The sequence below is a fragment of the Molossus molossus genome, unplaced genomic scaffold (assembly GCF_014108415.1).
Source record: "Molossus molossus isolate mMolMol1 unplaced genomic scaffold, mMolMol1.p scaffold_m16_p_13, whole genome shotgun sequence".
NCBI lineage: Eukaryota > Metazoa > Chordata > Mammalia > Chiroptera > Molossidae > Molossus > Molossus molossus.
The window spans coordinates 43,859,454-43,882,311 of NW_023425348.1; the positions used below are offsets into that span (position 1 = coordinate 43,859,454).

General features: G+C 52.3%; 1 protein-coding gene across 3 annotated transcripts in view; it reads left to right on the forward strand.

The window, feature by feature from the left end:
- The window catches only part of GDPD5 (glycerophosphodiester phosphodiesterase domain containing 5), a 90,618-nt gene that overhangs the window by 15,057 nt on the left and 52,703 nt on the right, over positions 1-22,858 (forward strand). For 2 of the 3 annotated variants that reach the window (XM_036259726.1, XM_036259729.1), the window contains exon 2: positions 21,856-21,938. The gene's annotated coding sequence lies outside the window, so the exon portion shown is untranslated. Of the gene's footprint in view, positions 1-21,452; positions 21,541-21,855; positions 21,939-22,858 lie in introns of those variants that run through there. The other variant, XM_036259727.1, reaches the window with a different exon arrangement.

The window sequence follows — 22,858 nt, forward strand, 5'->3', positions numbered from 1 at the left end:
AACCTTCACAACAGCCCTGAAAATATCATCCCCATTTTGCAGCCAATGAAAGTACAGCTCAGCAGAATGGGACCCCCTGCCCAGTGGCCAGCAGTGAGCAGAGTACTGCGACTGGAACTCAGGTCTCCAGCCTGGCCTGTTACCTGTTCCCTTTCTGTGGTCCGTCGCGAGCTCTGTGATGCCCATTTATTTTCTGCTGCTATCACAAAGGATTGTAAGTGGCTTAGGCCAGACCTCCGCCTGTATGAAATGATCAGCACAAGGAAGTGTGGCCTTGGCTGTGTGCCAGCCGCAAACACCCTTTCATGTACATAGATTTTCCTGCAGTGGACCTGGGCACACCATCTAGTACACACTTCTCAAAATGTGCTCTGAGGAGCCCCCGTTCCCTGGGATGGTATCAGGTCCTAGGACGCATGGGCACACAGAGCCCAGATGTGCTAGGCCACAGAAGTCACAACAGGACTTCTCGGGATCTTGAATGTGTCAGCATGAAGTGGGGATCGCCAACAGGTGGTACGGTGAGCAGCCCGCCTTCCCCAGGCTTGCTTGGATACCAACTCCCTTGTTACAGAGCCGGGGACTAATAGCCTAGAGAAAAGGCTTCCGGAAGTTAGTGACCCTCACTTTCCCGTTTTGCACACAGAAGCCTCCAGCTATGGCCTGTGTCCTACCCAGGGCTGTTTGATTTTGAGAGGATCACAGGGAGCAGAGCTTAGCCCCAGGTTAGAACAGATAATGATGGTGGTGTTTCAGGCAGCAAGGAAACCTGGAAGGTGGAGATATTTTTATTCTTTCATCTAGCAAACTAATGAATCTCAGACATCTACTGTGTGCCAGGCACAAAGCCAGCCTTTGGAAATGCCAAGACGAGTCTGACTAAGAACCTTTCATTTTATTTCCCCGTGCCCACTAAGGGTTTTTAAAGAGAGACAAATACAAACCTTAAAAGGGAGAAGTGATTGTTTCCATTGTTCTGGGTCTTCGTGGGGGGTGGGTGACACATTTGCTCAGTGAAGCTTGAGGACCAGATCCTGAGGGGTGTGAGGGAGACAGTTCCAGGGACACTGGCCCTGGGCAGAGGGCACATATGTCGTAAGGGAGGTCAGTAGTGTGGGGAGGCTCAGAAGAGGGAGGGAGGGACACTTCTGGGATTAGCCTGAGCTTGGGGGTGTGGCAGGCAGCCAGGGGAGGGGGGAACTTGAGTGAGGCCTGCAAAGAGGGCAGAGGTTACCCATGGGGGTTGGGTGGGGTGGGTAGGCTCTGGCCGGCTGGAAGAGCAACAGCAGAGCAAAGGTACAGCAGTGACAACAGGAGGGTTACATCTTCAGGACACTGAGGAGCCTGGGGTGGCGGGGCAGAGGGAGGAAAAGGGGTGTTTTCGAAGATGGGCTAGGGAAGCTGGCCAGCGACGTTCTTGAAGGTCTGAGCACTGGCTGGGTGGGTGCCTACCTGACTGGGAGTGTCTTGAGGGCCAGACCATGTCACATTCATCCCAATGTCCCCAGCAACTGGCTGGCACCTAGTAGATTTGTGGACCGACTGGACTTTTCCACTGTGGGACCTTGGACAAGTCCTTCTCCTCTCTGGACCTTAAGTTCCTCATGCCAGTGGCCGGGCCGGGTCACCTAGCACATTCCTTTCAGCCCTGAAGGGCTCTCAGGGACTCTGGCATGTGTGCAGGGGAGACCAGACCGTGCCCCCCCCCCCCAGGTCTATGGGCGGCCCTCGTAGACCCTGGGGGAGGGCAGCCCATTTCTGGGTGGCAGTCAGGCTGGCTCCACTTTTTCTCTTCCCAGCAGTTGGCCCTCTGAGCTCAGGATGCAGTGCCCTGGTGTCCTTGCCGATGGCTCGATGGCTCGATGGCTCTCGTGTAAGGCCCCGGACTGCGATCTGGGGAGAAGGCAGGGAGCCAGGCTGGGGTGGGGGGGTGTGGGCTGGTGCAGGGTGGGAAGTTCTGCTGCTTCGCTGTGCAGAGGGGCAAGTTGCTTTGCCTCTGAGCTCAGTTTCCCGGCTGTGAGGCGGGAGCAGACTCCACACTGAGCTCTTGAGAGGTGCAACGAGAGAAGATCTAGGAAAGCACGCAGTACACCGACTTACCCACGTGCGTGGATTGTTGGTAATTACATTTATTGGTCCAATTTTCATAACCCCCAGGCCTCTGGCCCACTCGCCCCTTTCCCAGAAGTGCTCCCTGCTGACTGCTCAGTGTTCTCCGTGTGACTTCTCCAGCCGGTTCGTTTTACCAGGCCAGCGCAGCAGGAGCCCTGAATTATGTACAAGTCGCACATGCAGACCGGGGTGTGTGTTTGCACTCCTGTGTCTGTGCGCGTTTAAATAGCAAGAGAATCCGCCCGCTGGCTCCTCGGGCCAGATCCCGCCCCCTCCCCAGCTGCCTCCCAGAGGTCTGCAGAGTGGTAGGTCCGGCCTCAGGGGAAGTGTGGAGAGCACATGTCAGGAACTCCCCCTCCCCAGATCATCTGTACTGCTCTCAGGTGGGGTCCAAAAGGGCTTGCCCACATGCAGGGGACTCTGGCCTGTGTCCCTTGTAGCTGGGAGGTGAGGGGACATTGGGCCTGAGGGGCAGAACAAGGCTGTCACCCCTCCATCCCCTCCACTTCCCAGTTGGTGCCAAGAAGTGTCAATTGGGGCAACTCCTATTTCTGATGTGGATGTGATTTTATTTCAGCCTGGGGCACCCGCTCGGGGGCCTGGAAACTCACATCCAGTACTTGGTCAAAGCTGCCCTGCCAGGATGGGGAGCGGGAGTACAGGGCTGGGCTATGTCCAGCATCCTTCCCCCCAGAGTTCTGTGGGTCCCTCTCAATGCCCTTGTTCCTAAGTGGATCCCAGATGGTATCCTAGACCCACTAGGGCTGGAGTTGTGGGCAGACAGCTGGGCTCAGCTGGTATCTGGAGGCATCACAGATGTTCCCTCTGCTTGGGTTAGCATGGGGCACGGGGGTGGGGAGAGGGAGCAGGCAGAGAGAAGGATATAATGGAGGATTGGTGTAAACTTAAGCAGCTTATTGAGAAAAGAGCCCAGTGAACATAACCATCATTTCTCCACCGTCTTCAGAAAGCCTGACTCCCCTGCGTTCCTGTCCCAGCTCCATCCCGTGCCTGTGCCACCTTGGATTTGTGACATGGCCACTCTGAGGCTCAGCCCAGGCCAACCTCACCAGGCTGTGAGGTGTGTGGTCTAAGCAAACCACCCAGTGGGTGGGGCACCCAGCAGGGTGCTGGACGTGTAGTAGGCTACTGATTTGAAGAGAGGATCTAATTCCAATCCAGAGCAAAGAAATTGGGTTTTTAGATACTTGACCTGTGGTCTCTAAGCAGGAAGGAGGAGATTTCTGTTGAGCTCCTTGAATGGTCAGTGCAGCTTAGGTATGTTCTCAACTTATGACCCCAGCAGAGGATCCTCTAAATCACTGGGGCACAGGGGAACCTCCCTCTGGGGCCTGGCAAAGCCATGCAGCCAGGAAGCCTGGGTTTGAGTGCTGGCTGCACAGTCGCCTATAGCCTCGGGTAAGTCCCTAGTCTTTCTATACCTGTAAAGGGAGGTAAAGTATACCTGACTCTCAGCTCTGTGAGATTCCGATGAGAAATGATCTGTGAAACTCTACGGGGAAATAAAAGCAGCTGACACACAGTATGTTCTTGGGGGAGTCTGGGGTGGGCGGCCCAAGGTGGAGGTGAGTGGCCCAGGAAGCCAGCACTGGGTCCCCGTGCGGGTGACAGGCAGGCTCTGTGAGGCCGGTCGGTGGAGCCTCATTTGCTTTCCTTGATGGGGCAGCTGGCTGGTTAGCCTCTGAGTATTCCTGACAAGTGCCCACTGCACGTTCCGGACGCAGTCAGCCAGCCCCGCCAGACCGCGTGGTGCTCAGCTGGCCAGTCTTGGGCATGAGTCTGTGACCCACTGTCCTATCTCCTGATTTTCGGCTTGTCCCTCAAATGACCGTGTGGAGCAGTCACTGTGCTGGGGGAGAAAGAGACAGCCCTGCCCCTGGAGCCCTGGTTCCAGGTGGGTGGAAAAGGGGAATCTGGAGAAGTATCACTGGTGGGGACCTGACCAGTGGATGGAGGAGTCAGTGGGAACAATTCTGCCTGGCTCTGCCACCACCTCCTGTGACCTCGAGCACCTGACCTTTCTCTCTCTGGCCCTTAGTTTTCCATCTAAATGAAGATGTTGAGCCCGGCCGGATTGGCTCAGTGGGTTGAGCGTCATCCCATAGACTGACATTCGATTCCTGGTCAGGGCACATGCCCAGGTTGCGGGCTCAATCCCCAGTGTGGGGCAAGCAGGAGGCAGCTGATTGATGTTTCTTTCTCATATCGATGTTTTTATCTTTCTCTCCCTTCTTCTCTCTCTAAAAAAACACACTAAAACATATATTTTTTTATAATAAATTTTTCTTGCCCTGGCTGGTTTGGTTCAGTGGTTAGGGCGTTGGCCCGAGGACCACAGAGTCATGGGTTCGATTCTGATCAAGGGCACATACCTCGGTTGCAGTTCATCCTTGGCCCTGGTTGGGGTCTTGTGGGAGGCAGCCAGTAGATGTGTCTCTCTCACGTCACTGTTTCTCTCTGTCTCTCTCCCTCTCTCCCACTCTATCTGAAGATAAATGAAAAAATATCCTTAGGTGAGGATAAAAAATATATATATAAAAAAATAAAATAAAATATTTTTTCTCTATTGATATTAGAGAGAAAGAGGAAGGGAGAGGGAGAGAGAGATGGAAACATCGATGAGAGAGAACATCGACTGGCTGCCTCCTGCATGCCCCGCCCTGGGGATCAGGCCCACAACCTGGGCCTGTGTCCTGACCAGCAATGGAACCAGTGACCTCTTGGTGCACGAGTCGACGCTCAACCACTGAGCCACATCGGCCGGGCCCAATAAAAAAACGTATTTAAAAAAATAAAAATGAAAGAGGATGTTGAAAGTGGTGGTCCCAGGAAGCTGTGCCCTAAGGTGAAGCAGCTGAGGAATGATCTCTGAAGCCAGCCAGGCCTGGGTCTCACCCTGGCTCCTTCATCTCCCAGGCTTGACCTGGGGCAGGTCATCCAGCCTCTCTAGGCCTGTCTGACGGGCTCTGCAGGCTCTGCTGGCACAGGACAGGCGCTGATAGTGGACACCCTGCCCAGCAGTGTCTGGTGTTGGTGGGCCTCAGGATGGCTTTGGCCTGTCCCCTCCTCCTCTCCCTGTTTCTCCTGCAGTGCCCAGATGTTCCCCAGGAACGCTGGCCCCAGCGGATCTGGGGGTGGAGGAAGGTTGCTGGCCTCAGTGCTGGGCCTACCTGGGCTGTACCTGCCAGGGCCCCAGGGTGGGGGTGGAATTGACCACCCTCTGCTTCTGAAGGGGAAGGAGAGGGGCACACACTGGAGCCCAGCCTCAGGTCCTCGCCTGCATCTTGGAATCTTGATCCTCTAGAACCGTGGAATCATTCTATTCCCAAATCTTGGAAGCACTGACTCATGGAACTTAGAATCTTGACCCTTTGAAATTGAGACTTCAAGAACCAAACTGGACTTGGAAGTGACCTAGGGGGTCATCTGGTCCAGCCCTCCCTCCAGTGCAGGCAGCCCCTCTGCAGACCCCCCGGATCCCCTGGTGTCAGGGGTTCACCCTGCAGCCGCTTTTGTGGACCTCAGGCTTCAGTCCGTCGCAGGGATGCTCACATCTTCTTGCGGTTGCGATCGACCCCAGGCCCACACTTCTGGTGCTGGCGGCACATGGGCTGCAGGGAAGGAACTAGCCAGAGCCTCTGCCCAGCTAGGAATAGAAGGCTTCGTGTGACATCGGGCCCCCCAGGCAGGCCCAGGTAGCTCATTAAGAAGGATCTGGGGCCACCGCAGTGGCTCCTCCTGGGGGGAGGAGGGAAAGCAGGGCCGAGCATGCCACTGGGTTCCCCTGGACTCTCTCTTTGTTGCAGGTGATGATGATCTTACTTTTTCCATCAGTAAGCTTCATTGCTCCTCCCCTCTTGTCCTGGGGCTGGCTGGGGGTCATCACCAGCATTTCTGGGGTGGGGGGGGATCTCTTCTGGGAAGAGTTCTAACAAACAAACCGGCCTCTGAGAGGAGCAGGTTGGTGAAAGCGGCTTTGTCTTCAAGAAGAAAGCCAATGATGGCAGCCATCTATTAGGCGCCTACTGTATGCTAGACCCTGGGCTCGTCTGACCCTCACCAGGGCTCTGTGGTGTCCTTATTCCCATGATGCAGGTGAGGACACAGACCCAGCTAATACTTGGCAGAGCTGGTATTGGAACCAAGGACTGTCCCACCTCAGTACTTCTGGGGGCAAAGGATTCCTGAGTCAGAGGAAGAGGTGACAGTCAGAATTCCAGGAGAGAGCCCTGAGCACGGAGGACTTGGTCGCTCAGTGCAGTAAATGACGCTTTGCCTTACGTTAGAGTCCATTGCACTGTTGGTAGCCTGGAGCAGGAGAAACGGTTCAAGGTGGGGAGGAGGAATTAGGAACCCATCTCAGACATAGTAGGCACAGGACCTGTTTGTTGAATTGAAATGAAACCAAACTTCCTCTGTGAAGTAGACAGAAACTGCTCGGGCAGGACCGTGAGCTGCAGCTCCTGGATCCTGGCCCCTCCCCGGTGCCTCCCTTATTCCCCCTCCTCAGAGACTATTCCCAGTATGAGAGTAGAAAGGAGTTCTGAGTCACCTTCTGATAGTCCAGATGGGAAGGCTGAGGCCCCAGAAGGACAGGGACTGGCCCAAGGTCACACAATAAGTGGGCCTGGGAACACATAGTAAGTGTAAAAGAAATCTCTTCTTCCAGGCTCTGCTTTCTGTGGAGATCTGGGGGCCTGTGATGGGCCAGGGCATGGAGTCAGCTGGGTCCTGGGAGGGAGGCGGGGCCCAGAGGCCTCTGTCCGCAGTGCCCCAGACTCATCTATGCTTGCCCAAACCCTGCCCAGCTCAATGCCTCCTTCTGTGTGAGGCCTGCTTGGATTCCTCTCCCTAACGCCCCTCCTCATCTCCCTTGCTACCCCAAGCATGGGAATTTTTAAAAAACGAGGGTGAAAAGCACATAACATAAAATTTACCACCTTGGTTCTTTCTGTGTGTACAGTTCAGTAGGGTTAGGTGTGTTCACATTGTTTCACCAAAGTTCACAGGACTTTTCATCTGGCAAAACTGAAACTCTATACTCATTAAACAACAACTCCCTCCTCCGCCCCCGCCAGCCCCGGCAACCACCATTCTACTTTCTGTTTCTATGAATTTGACTGCCTCAGATGCCTCGTGTAAGTGGAATCATCCAGAATTTGTCCTTCTGTGACCGGCTCATTTCACTTAGCATAATGTCCTCTGGGTTCACCCATGTTGGCTACATGGTCATAGCAATGTGACGAGATTTCCTTCTCCTTTGTGGTTGAACAATATGTCATTGGATGCGCTGACCAGAGTTTCTCTTCCCTTCTGTTTGTTGTTGGACCCTCGGGTTGCTTCTACCTCTTGCTGTTGTGAAGGGGGTGGGAGGTTAGACGTTGAATGGGCCGGGGTTGGGTCCTGGCTTCCAGCATCATTTGAGCTGCCAGTCTGAGTCCTTTGTCACCTGCTAATGTGCCTAATGGGGTTGCTGGTAAGGATTAGACATTGTGCATATAAAAATGCCTGGTGGCAAGCTCCCAGTGAGTGGTAGGTAGGATTTATTCTCATTATCCACTTTCCTTCTCGGGACAGATCCCTTTGGGGGTTTATAGGACTGGATTATTGGACCCACATACCCAAGCTCACATCGACCCCCATCCATGAGGCCAGCTCAGCATCTGGTGTCTCAGAACAGTGCAGCTGAAGAGCACCTGGCCCAGAGAGGGGCAGGGACTTGCCCAAATTCACAGTCATGGCCATGCGAGGATTAAACCCACATCTCCAGCCTCCCAGCCCAGGGAGCTTCCTGGGGCAGTCCCCAGGGTCCACAGGTCTTGTCCTTAGGAAGGACTGCCCCTCCAGGGCCTGTGTAATCCTGCAGCATGTAGAGTTGCAGGAGGCAGGGAAAGGGAGATGAGCATCTCAGGCTCATCTCTGACAGGCAGAGGCAGGTGGCATCTGCCAGGCACCTCTGATCGTCACCTTCTCCCACGGCTATGGACAGTGGAGCTGCCCCAGTGACAAGGAGCTTGTGTCAAGCGCATTTGCATGGTGCAGGCTTGTCTACGTTCCCTGTGTTGCACCTGGGAGATCATTCTCGGGTGTTGCTCATGCAGTTTTCTTTTGCTTATTTCTTCTCTCAGTCACGCATTCGGAACTACTCCCTGGAGCCTGTGGTGGGCCTGGAGACCAATCATACCTCGGAGGCCGTTAGTAAGACATCATAGTGAATAGTGTGGATTCTGGGACTAAATTGCCTGGGTTCAAGTTCTGGCTCTACGAGATACCAGCTCTGTGGCCTTGAGCAAGTTGCTTAACCTCTCTGTGCCTCTGATTCTTCTCTAAATTGGGGATACTGATAGTCTAGTTACTATTGTTACATAACAAATCACCCTGAAACAGCGTCTTTATATAAGAACAATCATTTTATCTCACAGTTTCTGTAGAAAAGGAATTTAAGATGGGCTCAGATGAGTGGTTCTGGCTCAGGGTCCCACCGGATAGCAGTCAGACGGCAGCGAGAGTGGTGGGAACCAGAAAGGGTGGAGGTGGGCTGGGCCTCTCTAGTTTTCCATGTCGTCTTGGGGCTTTGTGCCTCTCCATGGCCTGCCTGGGCTTCCCCACAGTACGGCAGCCTCAGAGCAGTCCGACCGTGTACCTATGACTCAGGGCTCCAGCAGGGATGTTCCGGTGAAGGAGGCAGAAGCTGCATCCAATCCTATAACCTGGAACTCTCGTAGTGTCGCTTCAGCCATTAGTCCTCAACCCCAGATTCAAGTGGGGGTCACGCAGACCCTGGCTGTCCATGAGAAGGGTGTCAGAATTACATTGTAGGACGAGCAGGTGGGCAGGGAAATGTTGCTGCAGACGTGTTTGGAAATAGTCTGCCACGGTTGTGAGAATTAGTGGAGTCCAAACACGGGAACTGTCTGGAACAGTGCCCAGGCGTTGTATATAAGGGGTGGTTGTATATATGGTCAAAAGTAAGGGTGATTTATTTTTAAATTGATTTTTGAGACAGAAAGGGAAGGAGAGCTACATCTATCAGCTGCCTCCTGCACTCCCCCTGCAGGGGACAAAGCCTGCAACACGGGCGTGTGCCCTGACCAGAAACTGAACCGGGACTTCTCAGTTTATGGGAGGATGCTCACTCCACTGAGCCATACTGGCCGGGCAAAAGTAAGGGTGACTTTGAGAATATGTAATTTACTTGTAATGTGCTGCCTGTAGGACCTGACTCCCACTACAGAAGCCAATTCACTGAACAGTAGCATTTCCCATTTGGGTATTGAGGGATCTATAGGAGTTCACCAAGCAGAGACAAATGGGAAGATATTCCTTGCAGAGCAAACTTGCTGTGTAACGGTGTCGAGTTGTTAAGTAGAGTTCCTCAGGCAGGACCTTAGCTCCAGGTGGCCGGAGTTCCCCTGAGGTGATCAGGGGGAGGCCAGGAAAGTAAACTGAGGCCAGGATGAGAAACGTTTTTTGCATAAAGGATTTGATCTGTAGGTCCCAGGGAATCCTTAGCTATTTCTCGGGCAGCCATGTGAAGGGCTGGAATGTCCTAATCAGGAGCCACTTCTGAAGCAGAATGAGCAGGAATTGGGGATGTACTGGACTGAGGGGGGAATAGGGAGTGGACTGGAGGGGGGGGGAGAGGTTAGGAGTGATGGGGCTTAAACCCAGGTGTTTGCCTGGGGTGTTTGCATTGGCTTTGCATGTATGTGATGTACCCACCCTGGCTTGATTTCCCTCCTATTCTAATATGTTGGATACTTTGCGATTTTTCCCAGCTGGAATCAGCTCTCCTGCAGGGAAGGTTGAAGGATTAGAGGGGACATGTCTGCCTTGAAGACTGGGTCTAGAGGAGCCTGGCAGCCAACTCTGGGTCAGCAGGCAGGGCCTCTCCTCTGCCCTACCCCTGTCTGCAGAAAATAGCTCCTGCACCCCAGTGGTCTCCCCTTTCAACACCCCTCCCTACTCTGCAGGGTCCAAATGGAATAGATCCTGGGGGTTGTGATAACCAGCTCCCCTCACATCACAGATGGGGAAACTGAGGCTCAGTACACTCAGGGCTGCCTCTTGAGGGGCTGGCTCCTCCCTGTTAGATCCTCTGCTCACCGCTTCACCTGAAGCCCCTTCCCAGCTACCTTCAAAAGCCTCCTGCCGTAGCACTGAGAGGGGGGCTTTCTGGGGGAAGAGTTGGAGGAAACAGAGGGAAGGAAGGGCTGAAGCAGGCAGAACACCTCCAGGGCTGGGCCCTGTTCTGGGGGGTTTGTTCCCCATTCTCCTTCCCCTGCCCTGCATCCCTGAGAGACTTGAGCTCTGGCCAACCCAGTGTTAACTCGTGGAGCCCGGGGAGGACGGTGCCCCGAGGGACGCAGTGGCCCAAGTCCTTGCGGCTTTCAGGATGCTGAGTTCCTGTGCATCTGGCTGCACATCTGTGCGTACTTTCGTGAGCCCATCTGCTCATGCCTGTGTGCATTTACCTAGGTCTGTGTGTGAACGTGTGCTCCGTGTACTTGTATATGTCTCCCTGGTTGCATTTTTTTTTTATCCTCACCCAAGGACACCTTTCCATTTTTTGTTCAGATAGAGAGGGAGGGAGAGAGAGGAAGAGAGAGAGAGAAACATCAATGTGAAAGGGACACATTGAGTGACTGCCTCCCACACAACCCAACCAGGGCCGGGGACAAACTGCAACCGAGGTACACGCCCTCAGCGGGAACCTGATCCGGGTCTCTCCAGACCACAGGCTGATGCTCTAACCGCTGAGCCAAACCGGCCAGGGCTGCCTGTGTGCGTTTTTGTGTGCACACGTGTGAAGGGGTGCCTTGGTTCCCTCCAGGCCCCACTGGTCTCCTTGTCAATGACAGCTTAGAGTGTCTCTAAAAGGGGACTACGTTCTCATGTGTTTTAAGCCCTGGAGGGGCACAGCAAAGACTACCTCACCCTGTGGGGGCCTGTGGGCCAAGGGGAGAGCCGGACCTCACCCATGGGGCAAATTGAGCAGAAACAGAACTTCTCAGATTGGGAGACGCCTCCTGGAGGCTTCTCTGAGTCAAGCTCAGGCTGGGTTCTGGGACCCGAGTCAGATCGGACGCTGCCCCTGCCCTTCTGGAGGCAGCCTGGGCAGTGGGGGGTGCGGGGGGTGCTAGCATGGCTGTGACCTGAGGGCTGTCTGGGGCTCACAAAAAGGCAACATGATGCCCGAGCTGACAGGAGTGTTAAAGAAGGCTCCCCACAGGAGATCTGAGGGGTGTTTGGTGGGAGAGGAGGGGAAGGTGGTGGAGAACAGAGCAGGGCTTGCTGCCGGTTGGAACTTGGGGGTTTGAGGTGCAGGGAGGTGGGGAGGTGCTTCTCTTCTTCCAGGCCTGGAAGACTGGGAGAGGGGGAGGAGCAGGTTTGGGGGAATGTGATAGATTCCCATTTGGCCACTGTGGGTGTGCGGTTCCTGTGGGATGTCCGGGTGGGGTGACCTGAGGTTCACTGGGTGCACAGGGCTTGAGCTTGGTCTGGGCAGAGGCAGAGGGGGGGTGATGTGGCCCAAGGAGAGTTTCCTAAAGGAAGGAACAGGGCTTTGAATAAAGAGCAGTGACCTGGGGCCTGGGCAGGGAGGAGCCAGTGTAGGGGGGTGGGCAGGGAAACCAGAGCCGTTGGCCCCTGGAAGCCAGGGGAGGAAGGTGAGGTCCACAGTGTGAGGAGGACTGAGAACTGTCCAGTGAGCTTACTCACCGGAGGTCCTGGCTGAGCTTGGGGGTAGACGGTCGTTGGTTTCACAGCGGGTGGGAGGGGGAAGTGGAAACATCAGTGGAGACAACTCTTTGAGAAGCTGGGACGAGAAGGAAGGAAAGAAAGGGGGTGCTTGCTGGAAAGGGGTGGGGGGGACAAGCTGGATGGGCCTCCTCGGTGCTTCCTGGGGGGGGAGAGGAGATGCAGGAGGCAGGGGAGGGGGCCTCATCTGTAGGCACCTGCTGCCATCCTCTGCATCGGGAGGCTCTTGGAGGAGGCGGCATGGTGCCCTGAGTCCTGCCCTGAGTCTAACAGGCTCCAGGGCTTCCGGCTGCTCTCGATGCAGGGGGGATCCTGGGCCCTCACCTGTGACCTTTTAATTTTTTTTTTAATCTTCACCCAAGGACATGCTTAGAAAGAGGAAGGGAAGGTATGGGGAGAGAGAGAGAAACATTGATTGGCTGCCTTCCCTGCATGCCCTGACTGGGGATCGAACTGGCAACCTGGGTATGTGCCCTGACTGCGGATCGAACTGGCAGCATTTTGGTGCACAAGACAGCGCTCAACCAACAGAGCCACTCCGGCTGGGTAGGTGTGGGGACTTCTGACCTCCTACGAGGCACAAGCCATACAAAGTCAGAGCATCTTCATAAACCTGGTTCCTAGTCAGTGGTAGACGCTCAGGGCTGGGCAGGGCTGGCCTGCGGTGGCTTTGTGTCTCTGGTGCTCACTGAAATGGTGTCATAAATGCTTTAAACAAGAAAGGTTAGAACATGGATCCATCTGCTTCCAAAGAGACCATGCCCAATCCCATTCCTGGCTCAGCTCCCAATTACTGGGAAGTTCTTCTGGGTCTAGCCTAAATCTTTCCTGCTGTGTATATTTTCTGGTGAACTTGTTCAACCCAGCTCCGTGGAGCCAGGCCGACCAGCCGGCCACTTGGAGTGGCGGCCAGTGTTTTTACAACTTGTTTTCATGGAGCTGGTTTGAAGTCTCCCTGCATTCCCAGAATGTCAGACCCGCCCTGATTCACAAGGATTGACCAAAACAGGATCTGAGCCAACAGAGGAATCTGAGGACTTAGTCATCCCCCTTGGATCATCCACCGATTCTTCTGCTTTTCTTCCAATAAAAAAAAGAAAGAAAATGAGCTCAGATGGCCAGGAGGGAACGGGTGTTCAAGGGTGTAAATAGGCTCTGATGGTGCTGGGTGGACAGGACTCAGGGCTCGGGCTTTGCATTGGGCTGACCTCAGCTCAAGTCTTGCTGCACGGGATCTTTTTGTTGTTATTAATCCTCACCCAAGGATATTTTTTCATTGACTGTTAGAGTGCAAGGGAGGGAGGGAGGGAGAGGGAGAGAAACATGGACGTGAGAGAGACATATTGGTTGGTTGCCTCCCGCATGGCCCTGACTTGGGCAGGGATTGAACCTGTAATCCAGGTATATGCCCTTGACCGGGAATCAAATCTGCAGCCCTTGGGTCTGAGGGCCGAAGCTCTAACCGCTGGGTCAAAGCAGCCAGGGCTCCCCACGGGATCTTTGACAGCTCTGTCTCTGAGCCTCACCTTCCTCATCTCTGAAATGGGAAAATTAATGGCACCTACCTCATAGCTTGGGTGTTGTAGAAACAGGCCCAGGATTTCTGTCAGAATGATTCACATCAGAAGTTTTCCAGGAAAGAAAGAAAGAAAGAAAAAAACATGGCTAAGGGAATAGGAAGAAGAATCAGAACGAGGAGAAGCAAGAGTGTGACTTCAAGCCAGGCCCCGTGAGGGGAACTTGGCTTAGTCCCCAGAGCTGGCTGCCAGGGGCAAGGGTGTTGGACGGCTTAGACCCCCCACCAGGTCACTGGTAAAGGGGCATCCACTCATGCACCTCCGCAGCCAGAGTGCTCCAGAATGGTACAGAGGTCCCGAGAGGTGGGGGTGCAGCTCGGCAGAGGCCTCTCGTGAGGATCCGTGTGTGATCAAGTGTTGCCGGGCTGATTATGCAGAGCACGGGAAGCATCAGTAAGTGACAGCTCTTCTCACCTATCAGAAAGAGGGGTGCAGAATGGGTGTCCCAGGGTCCTGTGGTCAACGAGAGGCAGGACCTCTGAGAGCTGCCCTGTTCTCCCATTGATCCCCAGCATCGGCTCCTCGGCTACTCACTGTCTCTCAGCTTCTAGAAGCAGATCCCTCCAGAGCTCCCCAGACTGGCAGGCGGACTGAGGCCCCGCCCCCAGCTTCTTCCCATGACTTGGCTGCAGGCAATTTTTCCAGTCCTTCCAGGGCTGGGCTGGTGCCCTGCCATAGCCACTCCAGAGAAGTCTGCTTCTGTGCCACCCTCACCTCTGTGTGCACAGCCCAGTGTGGTTTGGTGAAGCGCAGGGGATGGCACGGGGCCCGAGGGCAGAGGTCTGGTCAGAGCCACGAGGCACTGAGCGCTGTGGAGGAAATAGAAGCCCCTGGGGCCCATCCCCACCTCAGTTAAGTTTGGTTTTTCTTCCCAGCCCAGCCCACCCCACTGTGGCTCCTAGGCTTTTTCCAGAAGGTACTCAGGGATCACTTCAGAATTTGTGTAGGTCAGTGCGGCCCAGGAATGAACAAATAGAAGTTGTGCTTCCAGGACTCCGATGACTTTAACTGGTGATGTCAGCCTGGGTTGGCCCTGATGGAATCTGACCCAACCCTTCTCTTGCCTCCCCCCACCCCATGATATCACAAGGAATGTCGCCCAGAATCTGGCCTCCCCTCTCAGGCTTCTGCAGAGCACGACAGGCCTGGTTCTAGTCCAGACTCTAGCACCTGCCGTTGACTTTGACCAAGTCACCTTCCCTCTCTGAGTCCCACTGCCCATGTTTTGAACCAAAATTTTGTACGCGCTCACCTAAATCAGATGATTTCAGCGTGGCGCTGAGCCCGTTTGACTGATGCCTGGAGAGGTGAAGTGATTTGCCCGTGACCACACAGCGTGAGTGTGGGGGTGCAAGGGCCAGGACCTGCGCCCTGCCATGGCTGGGTACATGAGCGCCTCGCCTTTATCCGCTGTGCTCTGGCCCCCTGCCTGCATCTGGTCCAGAACCTGAACTAACCTCCCAGTGGCCAGGACGAACAGAACCAGGCACCCGAGCAGTCAGTCACTTCTATTTAGTCTTAGCTCGTCTGGCAACCGTTTATTAAGCACCTACTGCATAAGGGGTTCTGTTCTCAGATGGGCAGGGTCCTACTTTCTCCAGGCTTAATGTCTAGTCCACATCAAGGCTGTGTCCCATCCTAAAGCCTGGGGAACCCACAGACCCCAGGGATGAGGGTGGGCACACAGAGGTGGCCCCAGAGCAGGCAGGGAGTGGCTGGCCCGGGTGGTGAGTGCAGGGGAAACAAGTTTGCTCTCTCCCAGGTGTTTGTTGCTGCCTGTGGTGGGTCCCGCTGGGTTAGGCTGGAAAATGGCTTTGATCCACTGGCAAGGTCCTCCTGGCCCCTCCCCAGGCTCCTGCCTCCTTCGTTCACAAACACTCTAGCTAGCATCTGTGCACCGTTAGACCTTAGGGCTTCTTCAGTAGAAGCTCTGTCTGTCCTCCGGGGCTCGTGGCCTCTCCTGACACACGAGCGCTTAGGAAATGTGGTTGGTGACTGGATTTATGTTGTCTAGACTGGCTTGAGAGTCAGAGTATGAATCCTGGCACCACCCCCTGCTTAGCTGTGCACCCCTGAGCCTCCATTTTGCCATCTGTGGAATGGGTTGCAGTGGGAGGCTAAGTGAGAGAACAAACTCTTCGCTTGTCTGAGCTATGGCCAGCCCTCCATAAGTGGTGGACAGTGGTATAGTAGATGACTCTGCACACGCCAGGCCAAGCAGGAAACACAAGAGAGATGGAGTTAGGCCCTGAGCACATGGACCAGCACTTTACAGTTTACAGAGCCCTGCTGTGTCCTGATTGCCGGATCCAGTCACCCAGAGTAAGGGGGCAGGAGGTGGGCTGGGTAGAGGTAGACTGAGTAGGGGTGCGGAGGAAGAAAAATACAGCTGTAGGAGCCATAGGTCATTCACCTAGCCTGATGTTTGGGGGCTACCAGCCTGGTGGACCAGAGGCTGCTGGGCCCTCCCATCAGGTGCCTTCACAGATGGTGCCAGAATGTAAGCGACTTTAAGGAAACTGGCCTGTAAGAGATGCTAGTCAAGTTGTGGTCACTGCCCTTGAGGGCATTTGAGTCTCTGAAAATAAGGTCCCCATCTAAGCATGCGGATGTCTCATGTATAGAGAACTGTCTAAAAGGCCTACTCAGAGCGCCCGGCTAGCTCAGTCGGTAGAGCATGAGACTCTTAAAAGGCAGACCCCGGAAGGCAGGGCTGGCTGGCCACAGAGCTGATGCTCAGCAAGGTGAAATGACCGGCACAGGTGCCCTGGGGCCCACAAACACGAGAGCCGGCAGGCAGGGAGTGGACAGGCAGGCCTGGCTCAAAATTGGCGGGGCTAAGGACACACATACAAATAGAGGTCCCTATATCTTTGTCGTGTGTTTTAAACTGTTACATAAAATAGTTTGATTTTCTCACATTGACAAATACATCTGCATAATGTAAATTGAAATATACATGTAAATTACAGTTTTATACTACAAAAGGACACAGTATCAAGGAGGAATGAGCTGAGCTATTGTTATACATCTCGGTGTTTTGGTCGTGGGCTAGTGATGTCCGGATGCCTAAAAAGACTTATAGTTCATACATTATTTATTTCATAAAATATATTTTATTGTCTTCATTTTAGCAAGATCACTATAATTATATTGTTATAATCAAGATTTTTACATCATTTGAAAATTGTATTGATGGCAATAATCTAAATGATCAAAAATAAAATGCAACTGTATTTAAAGAGTATAGAATTTGAATATATTTACATCAAAAATTTAAATTAAAGTAAATGTAAAGAAAGGAACATTTATATTTCCAAAAATTATTTTTCTTAAAAATATTTTGGAAATGAAAACTCTACATAGCATAATGAGCAAATAACAGATTTAAAATAAAATTATTTATTTTTTCTTTATTGATTTTAAAGAGAAAGGAAGGGAGAGGGGGAGAGAGATAGGAACATCGATGAGAGAGAACATCAACTGCCCACCTCCTGCGTGCCCCCCACTAGGGATCGGGGCCACAACCTGGGCGTGTGCCCTGACCGGGAATCAAATCAGTGACCTCTTGGTGCATAGGTCAATGCTCAACCAGTGAGCCACACCGGCTGGACAAAATTAAATTATTTAAATAGAGATTAAATATTCAAGTTTTTGAAGATTCTATAAATATGAAACGATTGACAGTTCTTGTGTTTAATGTTCATCTAGTTGCCAATGTAAAGAATTAGTGTTATACTTCATGTTACATTGATTTGAGTAATATGAGTTGCTAAATACAGCAGTCCCCCTGATCCACAGGGAGTCCATTCCAAGCCTCCCCGTGGATGCCTGAACCATGGATAGCACCACACCCTACACAATGGAGCCTGAACAACTTGAGGATCAGGGGCACTGACCCCTGCGCAATGAAACATCCGTGTATAACTTGAGCCGGCCCTCCGCACACACAAATTCCCAGCTGCGGATCGAAAATACAGCTGACGCTTGAACAACACAGATTTGAACTGTATGGGTTCGTTTATACTTACGAGATTTTTTTCAAAACCTGTGTTGTTCAAGGGTCAGCCATATAAACTATGTTTTTTTCTTATACATACGTACCTATGATAAAGTTTAATTTATAAATTAGTCATGGTAAGAGATTAATGAAAGTAACCAGTGATAAAATAGAGCAATTATAACAGTTATGTGAATGTAGTTTGTCTCTTGGCATACTAGCACGAAGTAGCATAATTTTATTTTTCTTATTAAATTGAAAACTTTCACCCTTTCACTTAAAGGAAGCACATTATGGCTTCTCTTTGGCATATTTGAATTTCCGGCATCACTACTCTTGTACTTTGAGGCCATTATTAAGTAAAATGAGGGCTACTTGAACCCAAGCACTGTGATACCACAGTCAATCAATAACCAGATGGCTGCTGAGTGACTAAGGGTAGGGCGCGTATACATTGTGGACACAGGGATGATTGATGTCCAGGGCCAGATGGGGGGGTGTGTGTGGCATTTCATCATACCACTCAGAATGGAGTGCAGTTTAAAACTTATGAATTGTTTATTTCTGGAATTTTCTATTTAATAATTTTGGGCCATGGTTGACCATAGATAACTCAAACCACAGATAAGGAGGGACAACTGTACCATGAGATGTCCCTCAGCCACCATGTGCATTTTCTGTGAATAACCACGCTGATCCATGAGTACTTTTAGAACCACAAGTTGGAATAGAGAGAAAAGCCCTCTCCCCCCAAAAGTAAAAGGATGCTCAGCATTACTGGGAAATGGATAGGGTAAGTCCTCACTTAATGCTGTTTATAGGCTCTTGGAAACTGCCACTTTAAGTGAAATGACATATATGAAAGCCAGTTTTACCTTAGGCTAATTGGTATAAACAAGAATTAAGTTCCTACCACATATTTCTGGTCACAGAAACATCCCCAAACTTATAAATAGGGACCCAAAATATTTCTAATATTAAACATTGAAATAAATGTGAGCTATACATACATCTAAGAAAGATGACTAAAAACAAATCAAATAATGAATTTTCAACCCACTTATTCCAGTTTAGGGTCAAGGATGGCCAGAGCCTCTCCTGGCAGTTAGAGTTTAAATCTAGGTGTCTGCATTCACTCACTCATTTCATTCATATATGCATTTGTTCATTTATTTAAAACCCCTATTCACTTCCTCCAGTTCTTCATCTCATTGTAGAATGCCAGGCCATAGCAGTCTTGTAGTGCAGCACCAGGATCTGACAGATGAGGGAACTGAGGTTCAGAGAAGGGTGCTGATATCCCTAAGATCACACAGCAGAGAAGTTCCCCTGGCGAGGTTCCACAGAGTGAGGATAGATGCTGCATTGGAGTTTCAGGTAAAATCTGACTGTGCCTCCATCAGCTTCCCTTCATCATACTCTGCTACCCAGGCCACCCTCTGCCGGGCCCTGGGGAGATCCTACAGGGGATTTCTGTTTGAAGAGCCACTTCCTGTTTGGGGCTGAGCACTTCCTTCAAGTGACTCACAGGTTCCCACTGGCCTCGTGCTGGGAAACCAAGGTGGGGGTGGAGGCAGTCCCAGGCTGTGCCACCCTCCACCTGCGACCCCAGCTGGGTGACTCTGAGACTGAGCAGTGCCATAGACTGGAGGTAGGAGATGGAGATGGAGGGAGGATGCTGAACTGTTCTCACGGCTTGGAGGGCAGGGCTCTAAGAGAGCAGGGAACAAGGGCTGCTGTGGGCGTGGCCTCCACATCCAGCTATTCCCACGTCTGGTTTCCGGTAGCTACTGCCCAGGTGAGGGCTGACAGCAGAGCTGGGACGACTTAGATGAATTCGTGACACTTTATCTTCCTTACAGGACAGTAAAGTGTGATAGGAACAGCCCTAGGCTTGGACTTGGATTTCTGACACCAACTTTTGGTGACTTTGTCGCTCTCTGCCCATCTCTGGGCCTCAGTATCATGTCTGTCTAATGGGTGTGTGGGGGCGGGTTTGCCGTGTGACATTTGTGGCAGCTTGGTATTGCAGGATTTACATTAAGAGGACTGGGTTTGAATTCTGACTCTGCTACCTTGCTGAGTGTGTCCACCTCTCAGAGGCTCCATTTAAAAGTTAACATAGCCCGGCCGGTGTGGCTCAGTGGTTGAGCATTGACCCAGGAGGCACCAAGAGGTCGCCAGTTCGATTCCCGGTCAGGGCACACGCCCAGGTTGTGGGCCTGATCCCCTGTGGGGGGCATGCAGGAGGCGGCCAATCGATGTTCTGTTCTCTCTCATCGATGTTTCTATATCTCTCTCCTTTCCTCTCTCTCTAAAATCAATGAAGACATATATATATTTTTTTAATTTTGAAATAACAGTTACTTAAGTCATTTTACATAATTTTTTTTTTTTTTTGGTTAATCCTCATATGGGGATATTTTTCTATTGAATTTTAGAGAAAGTGGAAGGGAGGGGGAAAGAGAGAGAAAAAAACATTGATGTGAGAAGGACACCTTGATTGGGATTGGTTGCCTCCTGAGCATGCCCTGACTAGGTCCTGGGATTGAACCTGAGACCCAGGTATGTGCTCTTTTTTTTTTTTTTTTTTAATCATCCTCACCCGAGGACATTTTTCCATTCTCCATTCAGGTAGAGTGGGAAGGAGGGAGAGGAACAGAGAGAGAGAGAGAGAAACATCGACGTGAAGGGACACATCGAGTGGCTGCCACCTGCACAACCAACCAGGGCTGGGGACAAACTGCAACCAAGGTACATGCCCTTAGCGGAAACTGAACCCAGGTCTCTCCAGACTGCAGGCCGATGCTCTAACCGCTGAGCCAAACCGGCCAGGACCAGGTATGTGCTCTTGACTGGGAATCAAACCCCCGACCCTTTGGTCCAAGAGCCAACACTGTAACCACTGAGCCAAACCAGCCAGGGGATTTTACATAACTTAATCCTCAAGCATCAACCCTACAGGTATGTATTATTATTGTTTTATGCATAAAGAGATTGAGACACACAGATTAGTAACCTGCCTAAGGCCACACTGTAAGAGCCAAGATTCTAACTTACGCAGTTTGACCTTAGCACCCATACCGTTAACAGCTGTAGTCTTGCTACTCAAAATGTGGTCCCTGCACCTGTAGCATCCGCATCACCCAGGAGCTTGTCAGAAACGTAGACTCTCAGACCCCGGCCTAGACCTACCGTGTCAACCTGCATTTGAACAAGGTGTCCAGGGGATTTGTTTGCACGTTGAAGTCTGAGAAGCCCTGCTCTCTTTATCTTCCCTCTGTCACCTAGGTCTTAGGATCACTGTGGGAGATGAAGGAGAGAGGGTGTTTTGTAAACTGTAAAGGGCAGTGTGAGAAACACAGGGGCTGGAGGTGGAGGGAGGCAGGGCTGGGGGTGCCCCAGGAATCTGTCTCTCGGTAACCAGATGTCACTTCCAAGCTGTCTCTGAACCCAGCTCTGCCCTCTTCCCATCCAAGGCTGAGTCTTAGCTGTGTGTTTCTGCTGGTGTGTGGCTCCAGGGCACAATCAGGTTGGGAGAGTTCTCATGTTGGCATGGGCTTGTGCTGGCCAGCAGGCCTGAGCCACCATTGCTCTGGGTTCTACAGGGCACCAGGAAACCTGGCTTCTAGCCCTGGCTCTGCCTCTGACGCTTTGTGTGACCGAGGCAGGCCCCTGGCCCTGCCAGCCTATGTCCTCGAAGGGCAGTGTGGCAGCATCCTCTGAAGTGGGCAGCCTGACCCAGAAGCCCCTCCCCTCTCCTCTCCCTCCCCATGGCCCGTTGGCACCATCTCTCCTCCCAGTCTCTGGGCAGGAGGGCCGCTCCTCAGGCTGTGGGAGCTGGTGATGGGGGAGGTGGTGCATGAGTCAGAAGTAAGCCACGTAATTTCAGTGCCCCAGATCCCGCCTCCAGGCTCCAGCCCTTCCTCTGTGGCTGCTTTAGAACAGCTGGTTTGGTGGTTACCTCTGGGGAAACAGGTCCCCGGGCAGCACGAAAGGGCCTCTGCCCCACAGGAGTGGGCACAGCTCCCGGTTTCGTCCCAGGGTGGCTGAGCTTTGGATCATGTTTCTGTGGGTCCTGGGTTAGGGGAGGAAGAATGGTTCGGGGAGCAGGTTACACTGGGTTTGGGGTTAGGGCAGGTTTGTGGACAGCAGGTGTGGAGGGGGGACTGCACGTGAGGGATCTCATGGCCCACAACTGGATCGTGTGTGTCTCCTACCAGCTTAGTGACTTCTCCAGGGCAGGGACTAGATGTGACCCCCCCCCCCCGGACCTCCCACCACAAGGTGGGCACAGGGTAGGGGCTCACTAAGGGTCAGGTGGGAGGGGACAACACAGGTGAACTGATGAGTGATCTGACTGGCCTTGTCTCCTTGTCCCCACAGCTCTCCCAGTGAAGTGACATCACCACCTCCCTGACAGGCCGCCCCTGGGAGCCCAGCTCACAGCCACTGGTACCTTCTTCCAGGTAAAGAAAAAAGAAAGGAGAAAGCCCTGGATGTTTTGCTCAGTGGTTAGAACAGAGGCCCACGGACCCAAGGGTCACAGGTTCGATTCCAGGTCAAGGGCATGTGCCTGGGTTGCAGGTTTCCCTGGCCCCGCAGGAGGCAACCAGTTGATGTGTCCCTCGCACTTCCATGTTTCTCTCCCCTTCCCTCCACTCTCTCTAAAGAAATCAATGGAAAAATATCCTCTGATGAGGATAAACCAAAAAAAAAAAGAAAGAGAGAAAAGAGGTGGGGAGAAAAGAGTTAAGAGACAAGCTACAAAGAGCAGCCCACTGGGTTCTAAAACAATGTCTGCCTCTTATGTGGGGGCAGCACTCTACAGTTTACAAAAAACAAAAGGCAGGGCAAACAGGGATTATTGTTCCATTTTACAAGCAAGAAAAATACCTGCTGCACTTGTTTACTTTAGTGTATCTGGACTTATCTAAGCACCTTACGTGTATAAGCTCATTTAATCCTCACAGCAGCCCATGAGGTCGGCACTATTTTTATCCCCACATTATAAATAAGGAGACTGGGGTTCGGAGGTGTTAAGGAATGTGCTCAGTTTGTAAGTGGTAGAGCTGGGTTTCAAACCTGGCAGCCTGGCTCTCCGTGCACATCCCCAACCCCTGTCATTTACTGCTTCTCTAGAGCCAAGTACTAAACTGAGTTCCCGTACCCTCCAACTTGGGTAGGTGTCATGGGCTCCCACTTCCAGGGGAGATGTGTGTTTTAAGAGAGAATCCTCGAGAGGGATGCTTTAGCCAAAGGAATGAATCGCAAATAACGGAATTGGAGGCCTCGAATCGTGGGATTGGCATGAACCTCGAAGGTGTGCTGGCCATCAGCTCCTGGGACTTTTCTTCCTCAGCATTCAAGCAAGGCTGGGATTCTTTGA